At 40.3% G+C, this 22934-nt stretch overlaps 1 long non-coding RNA gene across 1 annotated transcript in view; it reads left to right on the top strand.

Moving 5' to 3' along the window:
• LOC123652109 overlaps positions 1-22644 on the top strand; it is a 35326-nt gene extending 12682 nt beyond the window's left edge. The window contains exons 2-3 of the long non-coding RNA XR_006741211.1: positions 17320-17437; positions 22540-22644. This is a non-coding gene — a long non-coding RNA (uncharacterized LOC123652109). The remainder of the gene's footprint in view (positions 1-17319; positions 17438-22539) is intronic.
• The last annotated feature ends 290 nt before the right edge of the window (positions 22645-22934 follow it).

Below are 22934 nucleotides of genomic sequence, written 5' to 3'. Positions count from 1 at the left end.
TTTCCCCTTTCTTAAAATTTTCTTATCACAGTGTACTTAAGGATCAGTTTGTTTTGTCCCAAAGTTTTTAAAAATATATTTTATTTATTTTTATAGAGAGGAAGGGAGAGGGAGAGAGAGTTAGAAACATCAATTAGCTGCCTCATGCATACCCCCTACTGGGGAAGTGCCCACAACCAAGGTACATGCCCTTGACTGGAATTGAACCTGGGACCCTTGAGTCCTCAGGACGATGCTATATCCACTGAACCAAACCAGTTAGGGCTCTTTTCTCCCAAATTTGCGACACATGTGCAATTGCCCCCAAACACCATTAAATCATAACCACAGAAAATTTTATTTGTACTTTTATATTTTACAGCAAAAATCAAAAGTTTTCGTTAGGAGTAAAATTAAACAGCCCATATACTGTTATACTTGAAGCCACAGAACTTTATTTTTGCATTTAGAAATAAATACCATTATTGTGTTTTCTCTTTCTGGATTCCCCTCCTTTCCCCAAAACTTAATTAGTATTATGTGGAAAACCTTCCCAGACATTTTAAAAATAATATTGTAAAATACAACTTACCATATAACCAGGTTTTACAGTACTGGTCAATAGTGATAAGTACCTGTTATGCTATAGATCTCCAAAATGTTTCCATCCTTCAGAGAAACCAAGGTGGCAGCGTAGGATAGACACCTGAATGCAGCCTACCACAACAAATTTGAATTTAGAACTGGAAAACAGGGTAAACATTGCCCTGAAGCACCAGATGGCTGGCTGAGAAGAGGCTCTACCATCTGGGAAAGAGAGAGAAGGCACGCTGAACCTCAGGAACTGTGAAGGTGCAGAAAACTGTGAGCACGAAAAGGCGGCCACCTGACTTTGCTGCTGGCTTGCTTGCGGAGCGCAGAGAGGGCGGGCCAGGCTGAGTTTGCTACTGCCTTATGCCCGGCGCACGAAGAGGGCGGACAGCTAATGCGCGGCTAGCTTTCTTGTTCAAGAGGAAAACAGAACCACCCTATAGCTCTGATAGACGGCCCCAGACAGGGAGAGGCCAAACTGTCAGGCATTGGGCAGAAATCTCTCGGAGGTGTGTGAAGCCAGCACTCAGAAACCAGAATCTTGTAGAGAGAAGTTGAACAAAGCTTGTTTGCACCACCCCGAGATTCTGCCCCATCCAAGCAGACCACAGAAGCCCTTCCAGTGGCTAGCTTTCCCGTTTGCTGCGAATAGGACTCTCCTAGGGAGGGACAGACAGGAATCCAAAGCTTGTCTGTGCCTATACCAAAGAGGTGTGTGTGCCTGCATCCAATCTTCTGAGATTCACCAAAGCTTGGTTGTGCCACCCCGAGGCTCTGCCCCATCTAAGCGGAATACAGAAACCCTCCTAGCAGAGACACTGCTGATCCTCATAGCCAATTGGCTTGGAGATCAACACTTCCCAGTGATACCAACAACAAGCAAGGCTTAACAACAAGACTGCACACACATCCCACAAAGGGCTACACCAAGACTGTCTACCTCAGGTAACTGGGAGGCTGACCCACTGAACCATATAGGACACCTTAGCACACAAAGTCACCCTAACAACTCAGGGAAGCTGTGAAAATGCCGAGACAAGGAAACAGATCACAAACAAAAGAAATGGAGGACAAGAAGCAACTGGATATAGAGTTCAAAACCATGCTTATAAGGTTTTTCAAGAATTTCCTAGAAAAGGCCGATAAAATAAACGAGACCTATGAGGATATAAAAAGGGATCAACTAGAAATAAAGAATACATTGTCTAAAATAAAAAATATTATACAGAGTCCTAAAAACAGAATGGAAGATCGCATGAATCAAGTCAAAGATTTAGAACACAAAGAGCCAGAGGACACTCCTCCACAGAAGCAAGAAGAGAAGAGAATCCAGAAAGTTGAAGATAATGTAAGAAACCTCTGGGACAATTTCAAACGAACCAACATCAGAATTATGGGGGGTCCCAGAAGAAGAGAGAGAGTAAGATACCGAAAGAATACTGGAAGAAATAGTGACAGAAAACTTCCCCCACCTGGGGAAAGAAATAGACTTACAAGTCCAGGAAGCACACAGAACCCCAAACAAAAGCAAACCAAAGAGGACCACACTAAGACACATCATAATTAAAATTCCAAGAACAAAAGACAAAGAGAGAATATTAAAGCAGCAAGAGAAAAGCAGATAGTTACCTATAAAGGAGCACCCATACGATTGTCAGCTGATTTCTCAACAGAAACCATGCAGGCCAGATGGGAATGGCAAGAAATGGTCAAGGTGATGGATAGCAAGAACCTACAGCCAAAATTATTCTACACAGCAAAACTATCACTCAGAATCAAAGGCCAGATAAAGAGCTTCACCAATAAAATAAAAAAAAGCTAAAGTTCATCACCGCCAAACCAGAATTATATGAATTGCTGAAAGGGGTTCTTTAGGAAGAGGAAGAAGATATAGATAAAAATTATGATCCACAAATACGTAACTATCAACAAGTGAAACTAAAAGCCAAGGGAGTTAAAAAACCTGATGAACAATATTAACTGGTGAATATAATAGAATCAGAGGTATGGAAGGGGAGTGGACTGACGATTCTCGGGGAAAAAGGGAGTGGGGGGTGCGGGAAGAGCCTGAACAAAAACTGTGCACCTATGGATGAGGACAATGGGGGGTGGGGAAAGGGCAGAGAGTGGGGTGGGAACCTGGTGGAGGGGAGCAATGGAGGGTAAAAAACTGAGGAACATTTGTAATAATACGACAAATAAAGATTTATTTTAAAAATGTTTCCATCTTTCAAAAGTGATCTCTACACCCTTTAAACAACAAGCCCCTGTTTTTAATCATCCCAGTTACTGGTATCCACCATTTTATTTCATGTTAGTTTTTTTTATTATTAATTTGGCCACTTTACATAACCATATATATTGTGGAATTCTAATCGTATTTTTTAAATGACTGGCTTATTTCACTTGAATATTGTTCTCAAGTTCATCCATGTTGTTTCATGTGACCAGACTGCCTTCCTTTTATTTTTTAAAAAAATCTTTTTTTTAATTTTTAAAAAATATATTTTATTGATTCCCTTCAGAGAGGAAGGGAGAGGGATAGAGAGCCAGAAACATCGATGAGAGAGTCGTCGATCAGCTGCCTCCTGCACACCCCCTACTGGGGACGTGCCCGCAACCAATGTACATGCCCTTGACCGGAATCGAACCCGGGACCCTTCAGTCCGCAGGCCAACGCCCTATCCACTGAGCCAAACCGGTTTCGGGAAAAAAAATCTTTATGGAGAAACCAAGATGTTGGCGTAGGTAAACACCTAAACTGCTGCCTCACACAACAATTTCAAAGCTACAACTAAAAGACAAAATGTCTGTCATTCAGAACCTCAGGAAAACTGACTGAGTGAAAGTTCTACAACTAGAAAGAAAGAGAAAAGAGCATTGAGACATGCATAAGTGCTGAAAAACTGAGGTATGGAGACATGCGGATTAGGCTGGTGGCTGTGCACTGCTTCTTTCAACCTGAATGGAGACAAGCTCCCGATTACTCTGAAATCCAATTTCTGGGGAGACACGGGGGACCCAAACTTCTACAGGGAAAGGCTGGACTGTTGGCCATCGGGTCAGAAAGTGAGGGTGACTTTCTTGCAGAGGTGTGCCCAGTAATCATTGTTTACTGCACTGGAGGGCACGACGCAGTGACTTGGAAACTCGGATACTCAGAGAAGGCTGACTGGCATCCATCACTGTTTACCATGCCCTAGCCTAGTGATGCCCTGAGAATGCGCACTGCAAAATCAACAAACACACCCAAGCTCCTCACAGCCGCTTTTGCATATAAATTACCTGCCCTATCCTAGTTTAACCAAACTAACTGCAGCTCTGGTCAGACAGATCCAAAACCTCCAAACACTAAGCAGAGGAGAAAAGTAGTTCTTCCTGTAGCTCCTGCTAGGTGGCCTCAGACAATAGCTGACTTACACTCCATTGGAGATCCAAAAGCTAGTGTATCTAGAGGTTTGTATGAGAGGACACCAGATTTCAACTATTTTCATAAGGGACACATTCAAGAGGCAAACTCAGTGAGTACCAAAGCTCCACTGAAACAAGTCCTGCCCCATAAGCATATCTCGAGCACAGCAATTCTTCTGTTATAGACACAATGGGTATTCACAGCCAATTGGCCTGGAAGTCAATTCCTCCCAGTGACACCAACAACAATCAAGACTTAACTACAATAAGGCTATATACACAGTCCACAAAGGGATGCACCAAGAGTGTCCACCTCAGGTAACTGGAAGGCCGACACATTGGAGCATATAGGACACCTAGCCCACAAAGCCACCCTACCAACTCAGGGAAGCAGTGAAAATGAGGGGACAAGGAAACATATCACAAACAAAAGAAATGGAGGAAAACAAATGACTGGATATAGAGTTCAAAACCATAGTTAAAAGGTTTTTCAAGAATTTCCTAGAAAAGGCTGATAAATTTAACAAGACCCTCAACGATATGAAAAAGGACCAACTAGAAATTAAACATACACTGACTGAAAGAAAAAATATTATAGAAACCCAACATTAGACTAGAGGAGCGCAATATTCAAGTCAAAGATTTGAAATACAAAGAGGCAAAGGACACTCAACCAGAAAAGCAAAAGGAAAAAAGAATCCAAAAAGTTGAAGATAGTATAAGAAGCTTCTGGGACAACTTGAAGCATACCAACATCAGAATTATGGGGGTGCCAGAAGAAGAGAGCAAGTTATTTAAAACCTATTTGAGGAAATAATGTCAGAAATCTTCCTCCACCTGGTGAAAGAAATAGACTTACAAGTCCAGGAAATGCAGAGAACCCCAAACAAAAGGAATCCAAAGAGGACCACACCAAGACACATAATTAAAATGCCAAGGGCAAAAGACAAAGATAATATTAAAAGCCGCAAGAGCAAAACCATTAATTACCTTTAAGGGAGCACCAATATGATTGTCACCTGATTTCTCAATAGAAACTATGCAGTCCAGACAGGAGTGGCAAGAAATATTCAAAGTGATGAATAGCAAGAACCCACAACCAAGATTACTCTACCCAGCAAAGCTATCATTTAGAATTGAAGGTCAGATAATGAGTTTTACAGATAAGATAAAGCTAAAGGAATTCAGCATCACCAAACCAATATTATTTGAAATGCTGAAGGGTATTTTTTAAGAAGAGGAAGATGAGAAAAAGTAAAGACAAAAACATATCTATCAATGAACAACAAATACATATCTATCAACAAGTGAATCTAAAAATTAGAGAGGGAGAGAGGGAGAGAGAGAGAGAGAGAGAGAGAGAGAGAGAGAGATTTTTGCCCTTTGACTGGAAGGATGTTCTTTTCTTCCCTTTCTCTTCCTTTGTGTCTGGGTTAAGTTAAGGCTGATTTTCTTGGAACTTTTTGAAATCCCCAAGGTTAGATTTGAGACCCTAGGCCCGTGATCAACAAACTTCGGCTTGTGAGCCACTTGCGCCTCTTTGGCCTCTTGAATGTGGCTCTTCCACAAAATACCACTGCCTGGGCGAGTCTATTTTGAAGTAGCATTAGAAGTTTACTTAGAAGTTTACTTCTAAGTCTACTTAGAAGTTTAAGTTTGCCGAAACCGGTTTGGCTCACTGGATAGAGGCTTGGGGACTGAAGGGTCCCGGGTTCAATTCCAGTCAAGGGCATGTACCTTGGTTTTGGGCATATCCCCACTAGGGGGTGTGCAGGAGGCAGCTGATCGATGACTCTCTCTCATCGATGTTTCTAACTCTCCCTTCCTCTCTGTACAAAATCAATAATATATATATATATATATATATATATATATATATATATATATATATATATATTTTTATTTTTTTTTTAAGAGTGTATTCTCTTTTTTCTGTTTTGTTTTGTTCATCCTCACCCGAGGATATTTTTCATTGATTTTTAGAGAGAGTGGAAGGAGGGGGAGAGACAAAGAGAGAAACATTGATGTGAAAGACACACATTAATTGGTTGCCTCCTGCACTCGCCCAACCAGGGCTGGGGATCTGGCCTGCAACGAAAGTATGTGTCCTTGACTGGAATCGAACCCAGGACTCTTCAGTCCGAGGCTGACAGAGTGCATGCTCTCCTTTGGGAAAATTACAGCAGCACATCACTTGGGCCTGTTATCAACAGGTGACACCTGCTACTCTTGGGACAGAAACTGACGCCTAAGTACTGATCTTCTGTCTAAGGGCCATCATCTGAGGGCCAAGATCTAAAGCTTTGACTCATGGGAAAGATTCCCTCCACCTGGTGCTCATGTGAAAGTGGAGTCATTTCTAGACTAGGCCCATTTGTAGTAAGATCTCTCTTGGTCTGAGAAAAGTGACTATTCTGCTAAAGAAGTCTCCTAGACCAGTGATCAGCAAACTCATTAGTCAACAGAGCCAAATATCAACAGTACAATGGAAATTTCTTTTGAGAGCCAAATTTTTTAAACTTAAACTTCTTCTAATGGCACTTCTTCAAAATAAACTCGCACAGGCCGTGGTATTTTGTGGAAGAGCCACACTCAAGGGGCCAAGGAGCCACATGTGGCTCGCGAGCCACAGTTTGCCAACCACATTCCTAGACTAAGAGGTACAGTTGTCATAGTGACCACTCAGTTCCTCTCAGGACTTGATGCTGGGCATGGCCAGTTCTTCTGTGATGTGGTACATGCCCTTGATCAGAGTCATGTGGTACATGCTTAGAGCACTAGTTAAGTATACAATTTTACCTATATGTTCTCAAAAATTCTATTATAGCACTTCTTAGTGCACGGCTTTCAGCCCTTCCTAAAGCCCAAGGTCCATCAGCCTTCTGACAGGCCTCTCGAATTTATTATGCTACTTGTTGGTCTTTGCCTCCAGCAAGCAAGGGAAAGGGAAGTTGTAATGAAAGGGAATATCCCGTGCTCCTTACTTAAAGAGAGGAATCCCTTTTCTGCGTCCAGCATGGATAGAAGGCGATCCAATTCCTGAGTAGGGGCAATGGGGAATTGAGAAAATTAAAGAAAGAGATAAATCTCGGAGGATCTAAGATGGCTGCACAGGTAAACAAGTAACCGCAGCCGCACACAACAATTTCAATAAAATACAACTAAAATATAAAATGGACATTACCCAGAACTACAGGAAACTCAACTGACTGGAAATTTTACAATGAGAAGCAAGGAGAAAACTAGAAGAAAGAACGGAGGACACACGCGGAGACACGCGGCACGCGCGGAGAAGACAGAGCCGGAGAGGAGGGGCGGCTAGGTGCCTGGCTGGCGTTCCCTAGCGGCAAGGAGATAAAAGCTCCGACTGTGCTGAACCCCAGACCCAACAGCGCTGAACCACAGTTCTAGGACAGACCCTGGGGACCCAGGCTCTTCCAGAGGGAGCTGGGCTGTAAGGCAGAACCCTGGGGGAGCAGTGAAAGGCAGAGCCCCCGGAGGCGCGCACATTGCGCTCAGAGAAGGGACGGTTGGCTATGCCACGGGATTACCCTGGCGGGAAGGAGGCAGGGGCTCCAGACTGCTCTGAATGCCACCTCCAATCCCACTTCCAACTGAACTGAAGCCCAGTTCCAGGCTCATTGGGGGAGAGCCTAGATTGTTTGGAATCAGGCAAAAATCGAGGGCACCTTTCTCTCAGAGGTGCTTGCAGCGAGTACTGAAGGACTCTGAGGAATACTGAGACTAAGGAGCTGCATAGGGCGGGGCTGACAGAAGCCACGGCTGTAGGCTCCACCCTGAAACTCTGCCCCAACAGGGAAGCTGCGAAAATGAAGAAACAAGGAAATAGATCACAAACGAAAGAAATGGAGGACAAAAAGCAACTGGATATAGAGTTCAAAACCACAATTATAAGGTTGTTCAAGAATCTCCTAGAAAAGACCAATAAAATAAACGAGACCTATGAGGATATGAAAAGGGATCAACTAGAAATAATAAGGGATCAACAAGAAATAAAGAATACATTGTCTTTAATAAAAAATATTATACAGAATCCTAAACACAGAATGGAAGATCGCAAGAATCAAGTCAAAGATTTGGAACATAAAGAGCAAGGATTGGGGACAAGATAGCGACCGAACAGATGGACTTGTTCTGACCCTGGTCCCAGAACAGATAGAAGCAGCGTCTGAGTCGCTCAGGAAATATTGATTGGCAGCTAAGGGGCAGTGGAACTCTAAAGGAAGGTGAGGAAGGGTCAGCTGGACAGGATTTCCTGACCAAGCAGCCAGCACTCCGGCGGCAGAGAACTCTCCCAGAGCTATGGGCTCAAGGGTAAGGCTGCGCCATCTTACCAGGAAAGGAGGATCTTCTCTGAGGCCTGGAAAACCCACAGCAGAGGAGACCATTGAGCAGCCGTGATGCCCCAATCAGCGCAAACACGTGGATTCAAGGGAGTTCTTCAATCACCCATGGAAAGGAGAAGGAATACCACATAACCAGACATCCTGAAAAAAGAGACCATTGGGAGACAAAGAAATAGTCCACCCATGAAAGAAAAGCAGGCATCATCAGAAAAGGAAGTAAACGAGTTAGAGGCAAGCAACCTACCAGAGCAAGAATTCAGAGTAATGATCATAGGATGCCTAAAAAGAATGGAAGGGAAATTTGATGATATGAATAAGAAACAAGAGGAAATGAGGAAGAACCAAGAGGAATTTAGGAAGAACCAAGAGGAAATGAAGATGAACCAAGAAGAAATGAAAAATGACATCGCTACTATGAAGAACTCAATAGAAAGCACCAAGAGTAGACTAGAATAAGCAGAGGACCGCATCAGTGAGCTGGAAGACAAGATGGAAAAAAATACCCAATTAGAGCAGCTTCTAGAGAAAAAAAATTAAAAAGCAGGAGGAGAGCGTAAGGGAACTTTGGGAAAATACAAAACAAAACAGTAATAGAATAATAGGAGTTCCAGAAGGAAAGGAAACTGAGGAAGACATGGAAAAAGAATTTCAAGAAATAATGACAGAAAATTTTCCTGAGAGAAGAAAAAACCCACACAAATGCAAGATGCTCGCAGAGTCCCAAGCAAAATGAACCCCAGAAGACCAACCCCAAGGCACATTATAATTAAACTGGCAAACACCAACGACAAAAAAAGAATTTTAAAAGCAGTCATAGAGAGACAGAAAGTTACATATAAAGGAACCCCCATCAGACTAGCAACTGATTTCACCACAGAAACTCATCAAGCCAGAAGGGAATGGAATGAAATATACAAAGTCATGCAAAGGAAGGGTCTGAATCCAAGAATACTGTACCCAGCAAGGCTATCAATAAAAATTAAAGGGGAAATCAGGAGCTTCACAGACAAAAAAAGACTAAAGGAATTTATCACCACCAAACCAGCAATACAAAACATGCTATAGGGTCTACTGTAAAAATAAAGAAATAGGAAGCAAAGAAGGAACACAGGGGTATAGAATAAAAATGGCGTCAAATGAATACCTATCAATAATAACTGTAAATGTAAATGGATTAAATGCTCGAATCAAAAGACATAGTGTAATAGATTGGATAAGAAAACAAGACCCATAGCCGAGACCGGTTTGGCTCAGTGGATAGAGCATTGGGTTGGGATCTGAAGGGTCCCGGGTTCGATTCTGGTCAAAGGCATGTACCTTGGTTGTGGGCACATCCCCAGCAGAGGGTGTGCAAGAAGCAGCTGATCGATGATTCTCTCTCATCGATGTTTCTATCTCTCTATCCCTCTCTCTTCCTCTCTATATAAAATCAATATTTTTTTTTTAAAAATGGGTAAGATAGTAAATTTAAAAAAAGAAGGGAAAAAAAACAAGACCTATATATCTGTTATCTACAAGAAACCAACTTCAGAAAAAAAGATGCACACAGACTAAGGGTGAAGGGATGGAAAAAGGTTTTCCAGGCGAATGGAAATGGAAAAAAAAGCTGGGGTAGCAATACTTATATCTGACAAATTAGAACTCAAAGTGAAGGACATAACAAGAGATAATGAAGGACACTTCATAACACTAAAAGGAGCAATCCAACAAGAAGAAATAACCCTGGTAAACATATATGCATCCAATACAGGAGCACCCAAATACATTTAAAAAAAATGCTGGACAACATTAAGGGAGAGATTAATAGCAATACAATCATACTAGGAGATTTTAATACCCCACTGTCACCTTTGGACAAATCATCTAAACAAAAAATCAGCAAAGAAATAACAATCCTAAATGACGCACTAGACCAGATGGAATTAATCGACATCTTCAGAACCCAAAGCCTGAGAATATATTGTACATTCCTCTCAAGTGCACATGGGACATTCTCAAAGATAGACCACATGTTGGGACATAAGCAAAGTCTCTTCAAATTCAAGAAGATAGAAATCATATCAAGCATCTTCTCAGATCCTAGTGGCATAAAACTGGAAATTAACTACAATAAAAATAATCCAAAGAAATCAAACACATGGAGACTAAACAGCATGCTATTAAACAAGGACTGGGTTACCAGAGAAATCAAGGAAGAAATTAAAAACATCCTGAAAACAAATGACAATGAAAACACAACAATCCAAAATCTATGGGACACAGCAAAAGCAGTTTTGAGAGGGAAGTTCATATCCCAACAAGCCTAATACAAAAAACAAGAAAAAATGGTAACAAATTATCTAACTCTACAACTCAAAGAGTTAGAAAAACAGCAAAAAGAAAAGCCCAGTGTAAGCAGAAGGAAGGAAATAACAAAAATCAGAGCGGAGATAAACGACATAGAGACCAAAGAAACAATACATAAGATCAACAAAACGAAGAGCTGGTTCTTTGAAAGGATAAACAAGATAGATGAACCTCTACCCAGGCTAACCAAGAAACAAAGAGAGAGGACTCAAACAAACAAAATCAGAAACAAAAGAGGTGAAATAACAACAGACCCCGCCGAAATACAAAGGATTGATACAAAATACTACGAACAACTCTATTCCAACAAACTGAACAACCTGGAGGAAATGGACGTATTCCTAGAAAAATGCAACCTTCCAAAATTTGATCAGGAAGAATCTAAAAAATCTCAATAGACCTGTGACTGGGGAAGAAATTGACACAGTCATCAGAAAGCTTCCAGCAAACAAAAGCCCAGGGCCAGATGGCTTCACAAGACAGTTTTACCAAATATTCAAGGAAGAACTAAAACCTATCCTCAGACTATTCCAAAAAATCCAAGAGGAAGGAACACTTCCAAACTCCTGCTATGAAGCCAGCATCACCCTAATACCAAAACCAGATAAAGACAACTCAATGAAAGAGAATTACAGGCCAATATCCCTCATGAGCATTGATGCCAAAATCCTCAACAAAATTCTAGCAAATCAGCTCCAGCAGAACATCACAAAGATCATACACCATGACCAAGTAGGATTTATTCCAGAAATGCAAGGATGGTACAATATCTGCAAATCAATAAACGTGATACATCACATAAACAAAATGAAAAATAAAAATCATATAGTCATATCAATTGATGCAGAAAAAGCATTTGATAAAATCCAACACCCTTTCCTGATAAAAATTGTCAACAAGGTGGGAGTACAAGGATCATACCTCAACATAATAAAAGCTATATATAATAAACCCACAGCCAACATCATACTCAATGGGCAAAAACTAAAACCATTCCCTCTAAGAACAAGAACAAGACAAGGATGCCCACTATCGCCACTCCTGTTTGACATAGTACTGGAAGTACTAGCCATTGCAATTAGATAAGAAGAGGAAATAAAAGGCATCCAAATTGGAAAAGAAGAAGTAAAGCTATCCTTATTTGCAGATGACATGATATTGTACATAAAAAAAACCAAAAGACTCCATTAAAAAACTAATAGACTTAATAAATGAATTTGGCAATGTAGCAGGATACAAAATTAATGCCACGAAATCCATGGTATTTCTATACACCAACAGTGAAATTACAGAAACAAAGACTAAAAAAGAAATTCCATTTGCCATCGCACCAAAAAAATTAAGATACCTAGGAATAAATTTAACTAAGGAAGTAAAGACCTATTTGTGGAAAACTACACGACACTGAAAAAAGAGATAGAGGAAGATGTAAAGAGATGGAAGAACATACCATATTCATGGATTGGTAGAATCAACATCATCAAAATGACCATACTTCCTAAAGCAATCTATAGGTTCAATGCACTCCCCATTAAAATACCAACGACATATTTCACTGACCTAGAAAGAACTCTCCAAAAGTTCATTTGGAACAATAAAAGACCCCGAATAGCCATAGCAATCCTGAGAAAGAAGAGTAAAGTTGGAGGGATCTCAATACCAGACTTCAAACTGTATTTCAAAGCCACTGTTCTCAAAACAGCCTGGTACTGGCACAAGAACAGACATATAGATCAATGGAATAGAATCAAGAACCCAGCTATCAACCCAAATCACTGTGCTCAATTAATATTTGACAAAGGAGGCACGAATATACAATGGAATCAAGACAGTCTCTTCAATAAATGGAGTTGGGAAAATTGGACAGATACATGCAAAAGAATGAAACTAGATCACCAACTTACGCCATACACAAAAATAAACTCAAAATGGAAACAGGACTTAAACATCAGACAGAAAACCATAAAAATACTAGAAGCATCCACAGGCAGCAAAACCTCAGATATATGCCTAAAGAACTTCTTCACTGATACTGCCCCTAGGGCAATGGAAGCTAAAGAGAAAATGAACAAATGGGACTACATCAAAATAAAAGGCTTTTTTACAGCAAAAGAAACCATCAACAAAACAATAAGAAATCCCACTGTGTGGGAGAACATATTTGCAAATGTTCCCACTGATAAAGGTTTAATCTCCAACATCTACAGACAGCTTATACAACTAAATAAAAGGAAGATGAATGATCCAATTAAAAAATGGGGAATGGACCTAAATAGAATATTCTCAAAAGAAGATAGAAGGAAGGCCAAAAGGCACATGAAAACATGCTCAAAGTCACTAATTATCCAAGAGATGTAAATCAAAACAACAATGCGGTACCATCTCACACCTGTCAGAATGGCCAACATCAACAAATCAACAAACAACAAGTGTTGGCGAGGTTGCAGAAAAAAAGGAGCCGTCATTCAGTGCTGGTGGGAATGGAGACTGGTGAAATCACTGTGTAGAACAGTGTAGAGTAGGGGTGTCGAACTCAGAGAAGGTGCCAAAATCTAAAATCCAGCCTAAATCGCGGGCCGAATGGTTTACTGAACAGTCATAAACTGTCATTGTGATGGAAACGCAGCGGAGTGCAGTGATGACAGCGCATTGCAGGCCACATTGCAAGGCCTGGCGGGACGGATTTGGCCCGCGGGCCTTGTGTTTGACACGTGGTGTAGAGTTTCCTCAAAAAACTGAAAATGGAACTCCCATTTGACCCAGTAATCCCACTTCTAGGAATATATCCCAAGAAACTAGAAACACCAATCAGAAAGGATATATGCACCCCTATGTTCATAGTAGCACAATCTACAATAGCCAGAATTTGGAAACAGCCTAGGTGCCTGTCAGCAGATGATTGGATCCCAAAACCATGGTACATCTACACAATGGAATACTATGCTGCCATAAAAAAGAAGGAATTCTCATCATTTGCAGCAACCTAGATGGAATTGTGGAACATCATGCTGAGTGAAATAAGCCAGTCAATGAAAGAGAAACACCACATGACCTCACTCATTTATGGATAATAAAGAACATTATAAACTGATGAACCAAAAGATAGATATAGAGACTGTAAAACAACAAGCAGACTGTCAATTACAGCGGAGAGTGTATGGAGATCTGGCGGAGATAAGAGATCAACCCAAGGACTGGTATACATGCATATAAGTACAACCAATGGACACAAAACTCTGGGGAGGGAGGGCATGTATGGGAGGGGGGGCAATGTTAAAATATGTACACAGATAATAATTTAATTTTAAAAATATTTTAAGAAAATAAATAAAATAAAATAAAAATAGAAAAAAAATATGTACACAGATAATTTAATTAAAAAAATAAAATTTTAAGAGGGTTTCTGTCCACATATCTGTATATTTCTTTCAAAGGCATTTGAAGGACATCTAGAGCCCACTAAATAGGTGTATGTTACTAGCAGTAACTAGATCATATTGTTAGGACTGAAGGTTATAAATTGTAACAATATCTCTTATTATAATAAAGTTAAATTTATTGCTTAAAAAAAGAAAAAGAGGCAGAAGACACTCCTCCACAGAAGCAAGAAGACAAGAGAATCCAGAAAGTGGAACATAATGTAAGAAACCTTTGGGACAACTTCAAGCGAACCAACATCAGAATTATGGGGTCCCAGAAGATGAGAGAGAGCAAGATATCGAAAACATACTGAAAGAAATACAGAAAACTTCCCCCACCTGGTGAAAGAATTAGACTTACAAGTCCAGGAAGCGCACAGAACTCCAATCAAAAGGAATCCAAAGAGGACCACACCAAGACAAATCATAATTAAAATTCCGAGAGCAAAAGACAAAGAGAGAATATTAAAAGCAGCAAGAGCAAAGAAGGTAGTTACCTATAAAGGAGCACCTATACGATTGTCAGCTGATTTCTCAACAGAAACCATGCAGGCCAGACGGGAATGGCAAGAAATAGTCAAGGTGATGAATAGCAAGAACCTATAGCCAAAAATAATCTACCCAGCAAAGCTATCACTCAGAATCGAAGGCCAGATAAAGAGCTTCACCAATAAAAAAAAAAGCTAAAGGAGTTCATCACCGCCAAACCAGAATTATATGAATTGCTGAAGGGGGTTCTTTTGAAAGAGAAAGTAAATAAAGATAAAAATTATGAACAACAAATATGTAACTATCAACAAGTGAATCTAAAAACCAAAAATTTTTTTTTTAAATCTGATGAACAATATTACCTGGTGAATATAATAGAATCAGAGGTATGGAAGAGGAGTGAACTGATGATTCTTGGAAAAAGGGGAGATGGAGGTGTGGGAAGAGACTGAACATAAACTGTGCACCTATGGTTGAGGACAATGATGGGTGGGGAAAGGGCAGAGAGTGGGGTGGGAACCTGGTGGAGGGGAGCAAAGAAGGGGGGGGGGGAGAGGAACATCTGTAATAATATGAACAATAAAGATTTAAAAGAGAGAGAGAGAGAGAGAGAGAGAGAGAGAGAGAGAATTAAAGAAAGAGACAGACACAGATATAGTAGGGAAAGCTGGGACCAGGTGGGACCACTGTCCTCTGATGTAGAGACTGGGACCCAGACCCCATGCAGTCTGTTTATTTTATACCCCAAAATACCAGGAACTTTTTCCAAAGGTCAAGACAAGGAGATTATGCACATTCTTGGGCTTCTTTGTAAATCATCACTTCTGGGTGGGCCCAAGTCTATTCATTCCTGGTACTTGGCAGGATTTACATAATAAAACCCATTTCCAGGCACCTGGACTGAAGGCACCTGGGTTGAAGGTCGAGCTGACAACACCCTTACCTTTTGGCAAAAGGTGTCTCCAGAATGAGGCTCTGCTGCCATCACTGGATTCAGTTGTCAATAATTAAGAAATGCCCAATGTGCCTACCCAAGTGCTCTCCACACTTACTGATGTTGTTACTCTGTTCTATCTTTGAGTCACTGGGAAATAGTCATTTGCCCATGGGTTTTGTTTGATGTAAGAAGTGCTGTTGTATTTTAGCGGTATGGAATCAGTCAGGTTTAAGGCCACAATTACCCTGATGGTTTATATACTTAGGGTATAATACCTTTGCCACTTTGAATAAATTGAGGCTCTAGCCACAAGTACTAAGTGTGTGCCTCTGAAAAATGGATCTTTTTAGAATATGTGTAGAAATTGGTCCTTTCCTGGTATGTTAAGTGTCCCTGTCTAGTTTGGTAAGCTGCTCATAGATACTAAAGCACCAGTGGTGTACAAAACCCAATCGCTACTTGGCACCCAGTGCCAGCACACTCATGTATCTCAGGAATAAATGAGTTCTGAGAACATTTCTGTATCCCTGTGTGAAAGAAAAGAGCCATATGCTAACCTGACAAGCTCAGGGGAGGCCTGCATGGCAGTCTTGCCAACCCAGAGACCAAAGATAACCACAAAAGATGGTTTGAAAATTAAATATCTAACAGGTTATAGTAGGTAGTCATGTCCCAGATATTTCACCTGACAAAGATCAACTTTGATCTTTTACTGAGCCCCTCTACCTTCCTGCATCTGAGATAACATATCTATAAGATGTCTGGGTAACTTGTAACTTCCTTTTTACCCAGGACCCCTCAGGGCACAACGAATGGCCTCGAGACATTCCTCATTGTTATTGTTATCAAGTTAATTGACAACTGTTAATTACATTAGAGTATCCTGTATCCATCTCTGTAAAAGAAGCTCATGTCCATCCTTTCACCTTTTACCCTATCCCAGAGGTTTCCCCGCTTTGCTTTGTCCCACTTCCCTAATCTATCACCAATGAATTGCATGTAACTAACCTATGTCCATTTCCTTTGATTGCAATGTATAAATATAGAAATGTAACCCACCATTCTCCGGAGCATTATCTCAATCCGTTGAGGTTCTGCTTCCCGGCATATATTGACAGTAAGGCTCAAATAAACTCACAAAAATTCTTTACAGGTTTCAATGTTTGTTTTTTTGTTAACACCTGGAACACCTGGATGTAGGGCTAACAGGTTCCTTATTTCTTTTTCTTTTCTTTTTTTAATATATTTTATTGATTTTTTTACAGAGAGGAAGGGAGATATAGTTAAAAATATCGACGAGAGAGAGTCATCGATCAGCTGCCTCCTGCACACCCCCCATTAGGAATATGCCTGCAACCAAGGTATATGCCCTTGACCGGAATCGAACCCAGGACCTTTCAGTCCCCAAGCCGACGCTCTATCCATTGAGCCAAACCGGTTTCAGCAGGTTCCTTCTTTCTTTAACCTCACATACAGTAGCTAAATTAAATAGAAAGGCTGAGTAGTATATTGGCCATAAACTCGAACTCCAGAAATGTACTGTGTGATGTCACTACATGGTCACAGTTGATTACATCACAATGGGTCTGCAGGATCAAGTCCAGACCATCTTTGGACCTAGGGTTATTTCTCCTAAGAGTGTGCAGTGGCTGGAAAGGTTTATTTTACAGACTTAGGCAAAGATTGGTGATCATTTTCTTTTTTAAATGATGATCTTTACTTAGAGATGTTGATTTGTATTTGTGGAAAAAATAGTCACAATACTTTATTTCCTTTTCAGGTCTCAGTTTTATTAGAAAACTGGACAGCGTGATCCAGAGGTCCTGCGGCGCTGCCGTAGGGTAACCCAGAGTTCAAGCACAGGTGAACATCAGATCCTGATCTCACCCTTCTGTTTGGTATGTAACTCTAAGTTGGACTTTGATTCTGTGCTACCTCTCACTGTGCAGGAGGCTCCTTTTTCAAAGTAGGTCTCTCACTGAACCTCTTCTGTCAAGATCTGATTTGGCACTGTGCATACTCCATTGGTATAATTGTTCATTATGATGATCATGATAGTTCTGCCTGTGCTCTAGGAAATATTAGCCTACTGGGTAAGTTCCAACACTACTAAACTCCAAACTCAAAGCCCAGAGAGGCCATTATTATACTAAAACTGACTTCATACATCTAAGAGGTATGGATTCCATATCTCAGTTGCACTCTGTGTTGTGCCCCTTTAGTTTTACAAGCATGACTTTCTGCAATGTTTTCATCCACTTTACAGTGGTGCCAGGGTGTCTTGGTAGAAATCATGTGTACGTTAGGCTCCAACAAGTATTACATTGCTATGTTCTTAGTGCCCAAGGTTGAGCAAAGGAAGATAGATGAGGTTATTTTGGTAGCCTGAGGCCTTTTGAAGCTATCAGACTAGCCTGATATTTTCACAAATCCTAGAGCTAAGAAAGCATTCATGGAGGTCCAGTTTGTCCCCCTGATGGCTGAGGAGAGGACCTTCGATCATCTCACATTGGAATCCCTACAGGATCATGTGAAATTTCCCTTGTCAAAGGTACTTTGCTATAGGGCCTTCTAGTTAAGTGGTTTTATTTATTCCTCATTGAAACATCCGCTGGGAAGGAGACAGCATGACCTCATTTGTCATTTCTTGAGAAGAAAAGACAGCTATCAAATGCCAATTTTATATTATTCTTTTGGTCTATATCAAATTGATGCTCAATAATATTCAAAGATGCATTGCTTTTTACCACCTATGATGTATTATTCTGTTGTGATTTTAATAGTAACACACATGTAGGTGATTTAGAACATTATACAAGTTTGATGAGAGTATCAAAGGTATTCTTCTCCAATAGTTGTACTGGCTTATAAACCATATTATTGTCACACTCTCTCCTATTAACATGGTAAGCATGTCAGTATTAAGCAGACATTGGCTGTGTGCCAGCTGCTTATGACTATGTTCTGTGAATCAGCAGTTGGGGAAGGGAGAGAAGAGGGGACCAGGAGAGAGAGGATAGTCAGCATCATAGATCCCTTATGACCTCACCAACTTGCCACTTGTGATTCTAACAAGTGTGAGCTAACAACTTTCAGGGAGGTTTTGAAATTTACAGAACCTAGAACAGATATTAATCAGCAACAGTGGCCCATTTTCCAGGGACTCTGATATGAATGGATACAATAATTCTTGCCAAAACCGGTTTGGCTCAGTGGATAGAGCGTCAGCCTGCGGATTGAAGGGTCCCAGGTTCAATTCCGGTCAAGGGCATGTACCTTGGTTGTGGGCACATCCCCAGTGGGGGGTGTGCAGGAGGCAGCTGATCGATGATTTTCTCTCATCGATGTTTCTAACTCTCTATCCTTCTCTCTTCCTCTCTGTAAAAAATCAATAAATATATTAAAAAATAATAATAATAATTCTTATGTAGTATTTCATATTGCTCACCAGCTCTTTCTTCAGACTTGAATATAAGTGACTTTTTACAATTTCTAAAGGCCAAATCCACTGTGACAATGAATATTTACTAATAATTAAAATAATTTTTATCCCACACTTTAGAAATAATTCTGGCTAGGAAGATACATCAGTTTTAGAAACAGAAATCATGTCATTTGCAAGCAAGTGTACCATTCTAAAATAACTCAAGATGAAGTATCCAACAAAGAGCAAAGAAGATGGAAGTATTACCTTTATATAGTCAGACCCTAACTGTGTTCACCCTCAATATTCAGGTTTGTTTGAACCTATTTAGATGCCTGAGGAAGGATGTACCAGATGAATCGTCCTTGGTAGAAAGGAAAAAAATCTTTTCTTCTACCCATTTTAGGTTCTAAACCTGGAGCCCTGTAAATTATACTGACTAAAGACAGATTAATAAACAATCAGAAATTTATTAACATGCATACTGCACAAGCACACGGTGGAGCACGCCGTGATGAATAACCCAAAGGAGTGGCTAGAACTTGGGTTTATAAACCATTTTGAGCTAAACAAAAAAAGATGGTGACCAGCAAAAGCATCGTAAACAAGGATGGTTTAGTTAAGTCCACAGTATCCAAGATATGGTTCACAATAGCCAAGACATGAAAACAACATCGATAAAAAAACCAAGATGGTAGCATAGGTAAATATCTAAACTGTTGCCTTACACAACAATTTCAAAACTACAACTAAAAGACAAAACATCTATCACCCAGAACCATGGGAAAGCTGGCTGAGTGAAAGTTCTACAATTAGAAGGAAAGAATAAAAAGAGCACTGAGACGTGCACAAGTGCTGAAAAGCTGAGGTACAGAGGCACGTGAATTGGGCTGGCGGCCGAGGGAGACAAGCTCCCAATTACTCTGAACTCTAGTTTCTAGGGAGATGCTGGGGACCCAAACACCTACAGGGAAAAGCTGGACTGTCTGACATTGGGTCAGAAAGTGAGGATGGCTTTCATGCAGAGGTGTGCCCAGCAATCATTGTTTACTGTGCTAGGGCAGGGGACACGGGGACTTGGAAATATGGAGACACAGAGAGGGCTCACTGGCAGCCATCACTGTTTGCCATGCCCTAGCCTAGTGATTCCCTGAGAGACCCCAGCCCTCACAATCTAAAAACCCACCTAAGCTCCACACAGAAGCTTTTGCATATAAATGGCCTGCCCTATCGCAGCTTAACCTAACAAACTGCAGCTTTGGTCAGACAGCTCCAAAACCTCCAAACCCCAAGCAAAAAATCTCAAAGTTAAGATATAAAGCTTTTCAGTAAAAATCTAAAAGAGAAAAAGAGCAGACAAATGAGATCCCTTGAATTGCCTCGCCTCTTCCTATGCCACTGGGAGACAATCTGAGGAAATATCCAAGATGGCTGATTTACAATCCCAGCCTCCCCTTCAGGCTCCAACAGGCCCTTTGGCCACCACAACACCAGAAACCAGCTTTTCTAGGCTGCGAAATAAGTTGGAACAGTTAAAAAAAAAAAAAAAAAAGAGTTAAAGCCTCTACTGGAAGATCCACATGGTTTACCTGGCCAATTAGATCAATGTCTAGGCCCACAGTATATACGTGGACCAAATTAATGTCCATTTTAGGAATCCTATTCTCAGGAGAAGAGAGAGCAATGGTTCAAAGGTCAGCTATGGTGGTCTGGGAGTGAGAGTACCTGACTGGCCCTAAGTCACTTCCAGCACGTGTAAAATTTTCTAACCCAGGAGCCTCAGTGGGAACTTAACAAGATGGACCATAGAGGGCACATGAGAGGCCTTAGAGAAGTAATCATTAAAGGAATTAGTGAAGCAGTTCCCGGGTCTCAGAGCCTAAATAAAACCTTTAATATTCAATAAGGCAAAGAAGGGTCTTCCAAATTTACCAAGACTAAAAGATTAAATGAGGTGCCCGGCTAGCTCAGTCGGTAGAGCATGAGACTCTTAAAAGATTAAATGAGAAAGTACTCTGGGCCAGATCCTGAGGACCTGTTGGGACAAGAAATATTATAAATTACATTTTGTCACCAATAGTTGGCCTGACATCTCAAGGAAGTGGCCTAGGGAAAGACTGGCACAGAGGGCCAGAAACAGAAGTGGCAGCACTAACCTTAGGTGATGTATCTCTAATGAAGAATGTATAGCAGTTTATACATAGTTTTCCAAAGTCTCTGGTAACTTAAAACTTCAAAATTTGCTGAATTGAATAATAAAAATTATCAAATATCTAGGTATTTTAAAATTAAATATATGTGTGATAAAATTTCACCTAGGATATAATGTTTTATTGGCTTGATTTTTTAAAAAGGGGATTAATTGGTCAAAACAAAATTTTTAATATTAAAACTGGTTTAAATTTAATTAATGTCTTTTAGAATAATTACAAAAAGTGTGTTGATAAATGTTAATCTAAGAAACACTGGCTATTTACTTTTTGGTAAATTATTGAAAAATTGATGTTTCTAAGAATGAAGAATTTTAATACATTAAAAAAAAGAAAATGTCTGTACAAATTGCTGATGGTGTGACAGAAAGAAAGAATATTGGCATGAAGCCAAGACCGGTTTGGCTCAATGGATAAAACGTCGGCTTGGGGACTGAAAGGTCCTGGGTTCGATTCCGGTCAAGGGCATGTACCTTGGTTGTGGGCACATCCCCAGTAGGGGGTGTGCAGGAGGCAGCTGATTGATGATTCTCATCGATGTTTCTAACTCTCTATCCCTCTCTCTATCCTCTCTGTAAAAAATCAATAAAATATATATTTTTAAAAAATATTGGCATGGAGATGCTTACTGGAAGGACTGAGGCTTGGTTATGCATTTTGAAGGAAAAAGAAGGTGGTTTCTAAAGGTGGTTATTTCTGGAAATTGTAAAAATGTGTTTGAAAGTTGTAAGAATGTTCGTGGAAATTATAAGTTTATAAAAAAGAAATGTTAAAAGGAAATTGATTAAATGATACAGGCCAGTAAGCCAGGACAGAACGGGGAAACTGAAATATTAAAATAGCAGTTTGCAACCATCTAGAAAACTCTGTCTTCCCTAAATGAAGGACACTTAAAAGTCAGTAATTTACATTTTGCTTCCCTAAACAGAGAGTAAATAGCTTATGTCAAAGTACTCAGAGAGACTGATAGCAGAAATCCAATTAGTGCCATTTGCTGTCCATACCCAAGGACAAATAAAGTTAGAAAATAAGCCTTATTTTGGTTAGTTCTTTTCTAGTAAAATAATTCTTACATTAATCAGGTATTTAATAAAAAGATCACATTTTAATCATAGGAAATGAAGTTTGCTGGCCTATGTTTCTGTATAATACACTTTAATATATAATCTTTTGGTAAAATCAAGTTTGACAACCTTCCTAGGATTTGAATTTCAAGGGTTTTTTTTGTTTTGTTTTGTTTTACCTAGAGTTGGCTGTAGGTGATTCCAATAGGTCCCAGAATGCCTCAAGATCTTCTTACAATGGGACCAATTTCTTAAGAACTGTGTACTGGGTATCTCTTCTATTATACTTTAATCTCTCTCAGGTTAGAAGGCATCCTGACCCAAGGCCCTCTTGAGTTTCCAGTTCATTGCCATCGACTGGAAGACATGTGTTCTAATCAAGATTTGGAAGGGCAGCAAGTTGGAACCCTCCTGGGAAGGACCTTACCTGTCTTACTACTGAGACTGCTGTTCGGACTGCAGAGTGAGGTTGGACCCATAACATACGGGTTAAGGGCAGATACACCTCAATTTGAACGGCCATACCAGGGCATGTCTCCTTGAAACTGATGCTAAAAACTGTGAGCTGTCTTAATAACCATCAGGTACTGGGCTCTTTTTGCTTAAGGATTCTGGCAAATTGCAGGGGCTTATAATATGGGCTGGAGAAATGTGTACAATCTGGATCATGCTTACCCAGTTAAATTATTGGTTATAG

The sequence above is a fragment of the Pipistrellus kuhlii genome, unplaced genomic scaffold (genome assembly GCF_014108245.1).
Source record: "Pipistrellus kuhlii isolate mPipKuh1 unplaced genomic scaffold, mPipKuh1.p scaffold_m20_p_119, whole genome shotgun sequence".
NCBI lineage: Eukaryota > Metazoa > Chordata > Mammalia > Chiroptera > Vespertilionidae > Pipistrellus > Pipistrellus kuhlii.
This window is presented reverse-complemented; position numbering and strand designations above follow the sequence as displayed.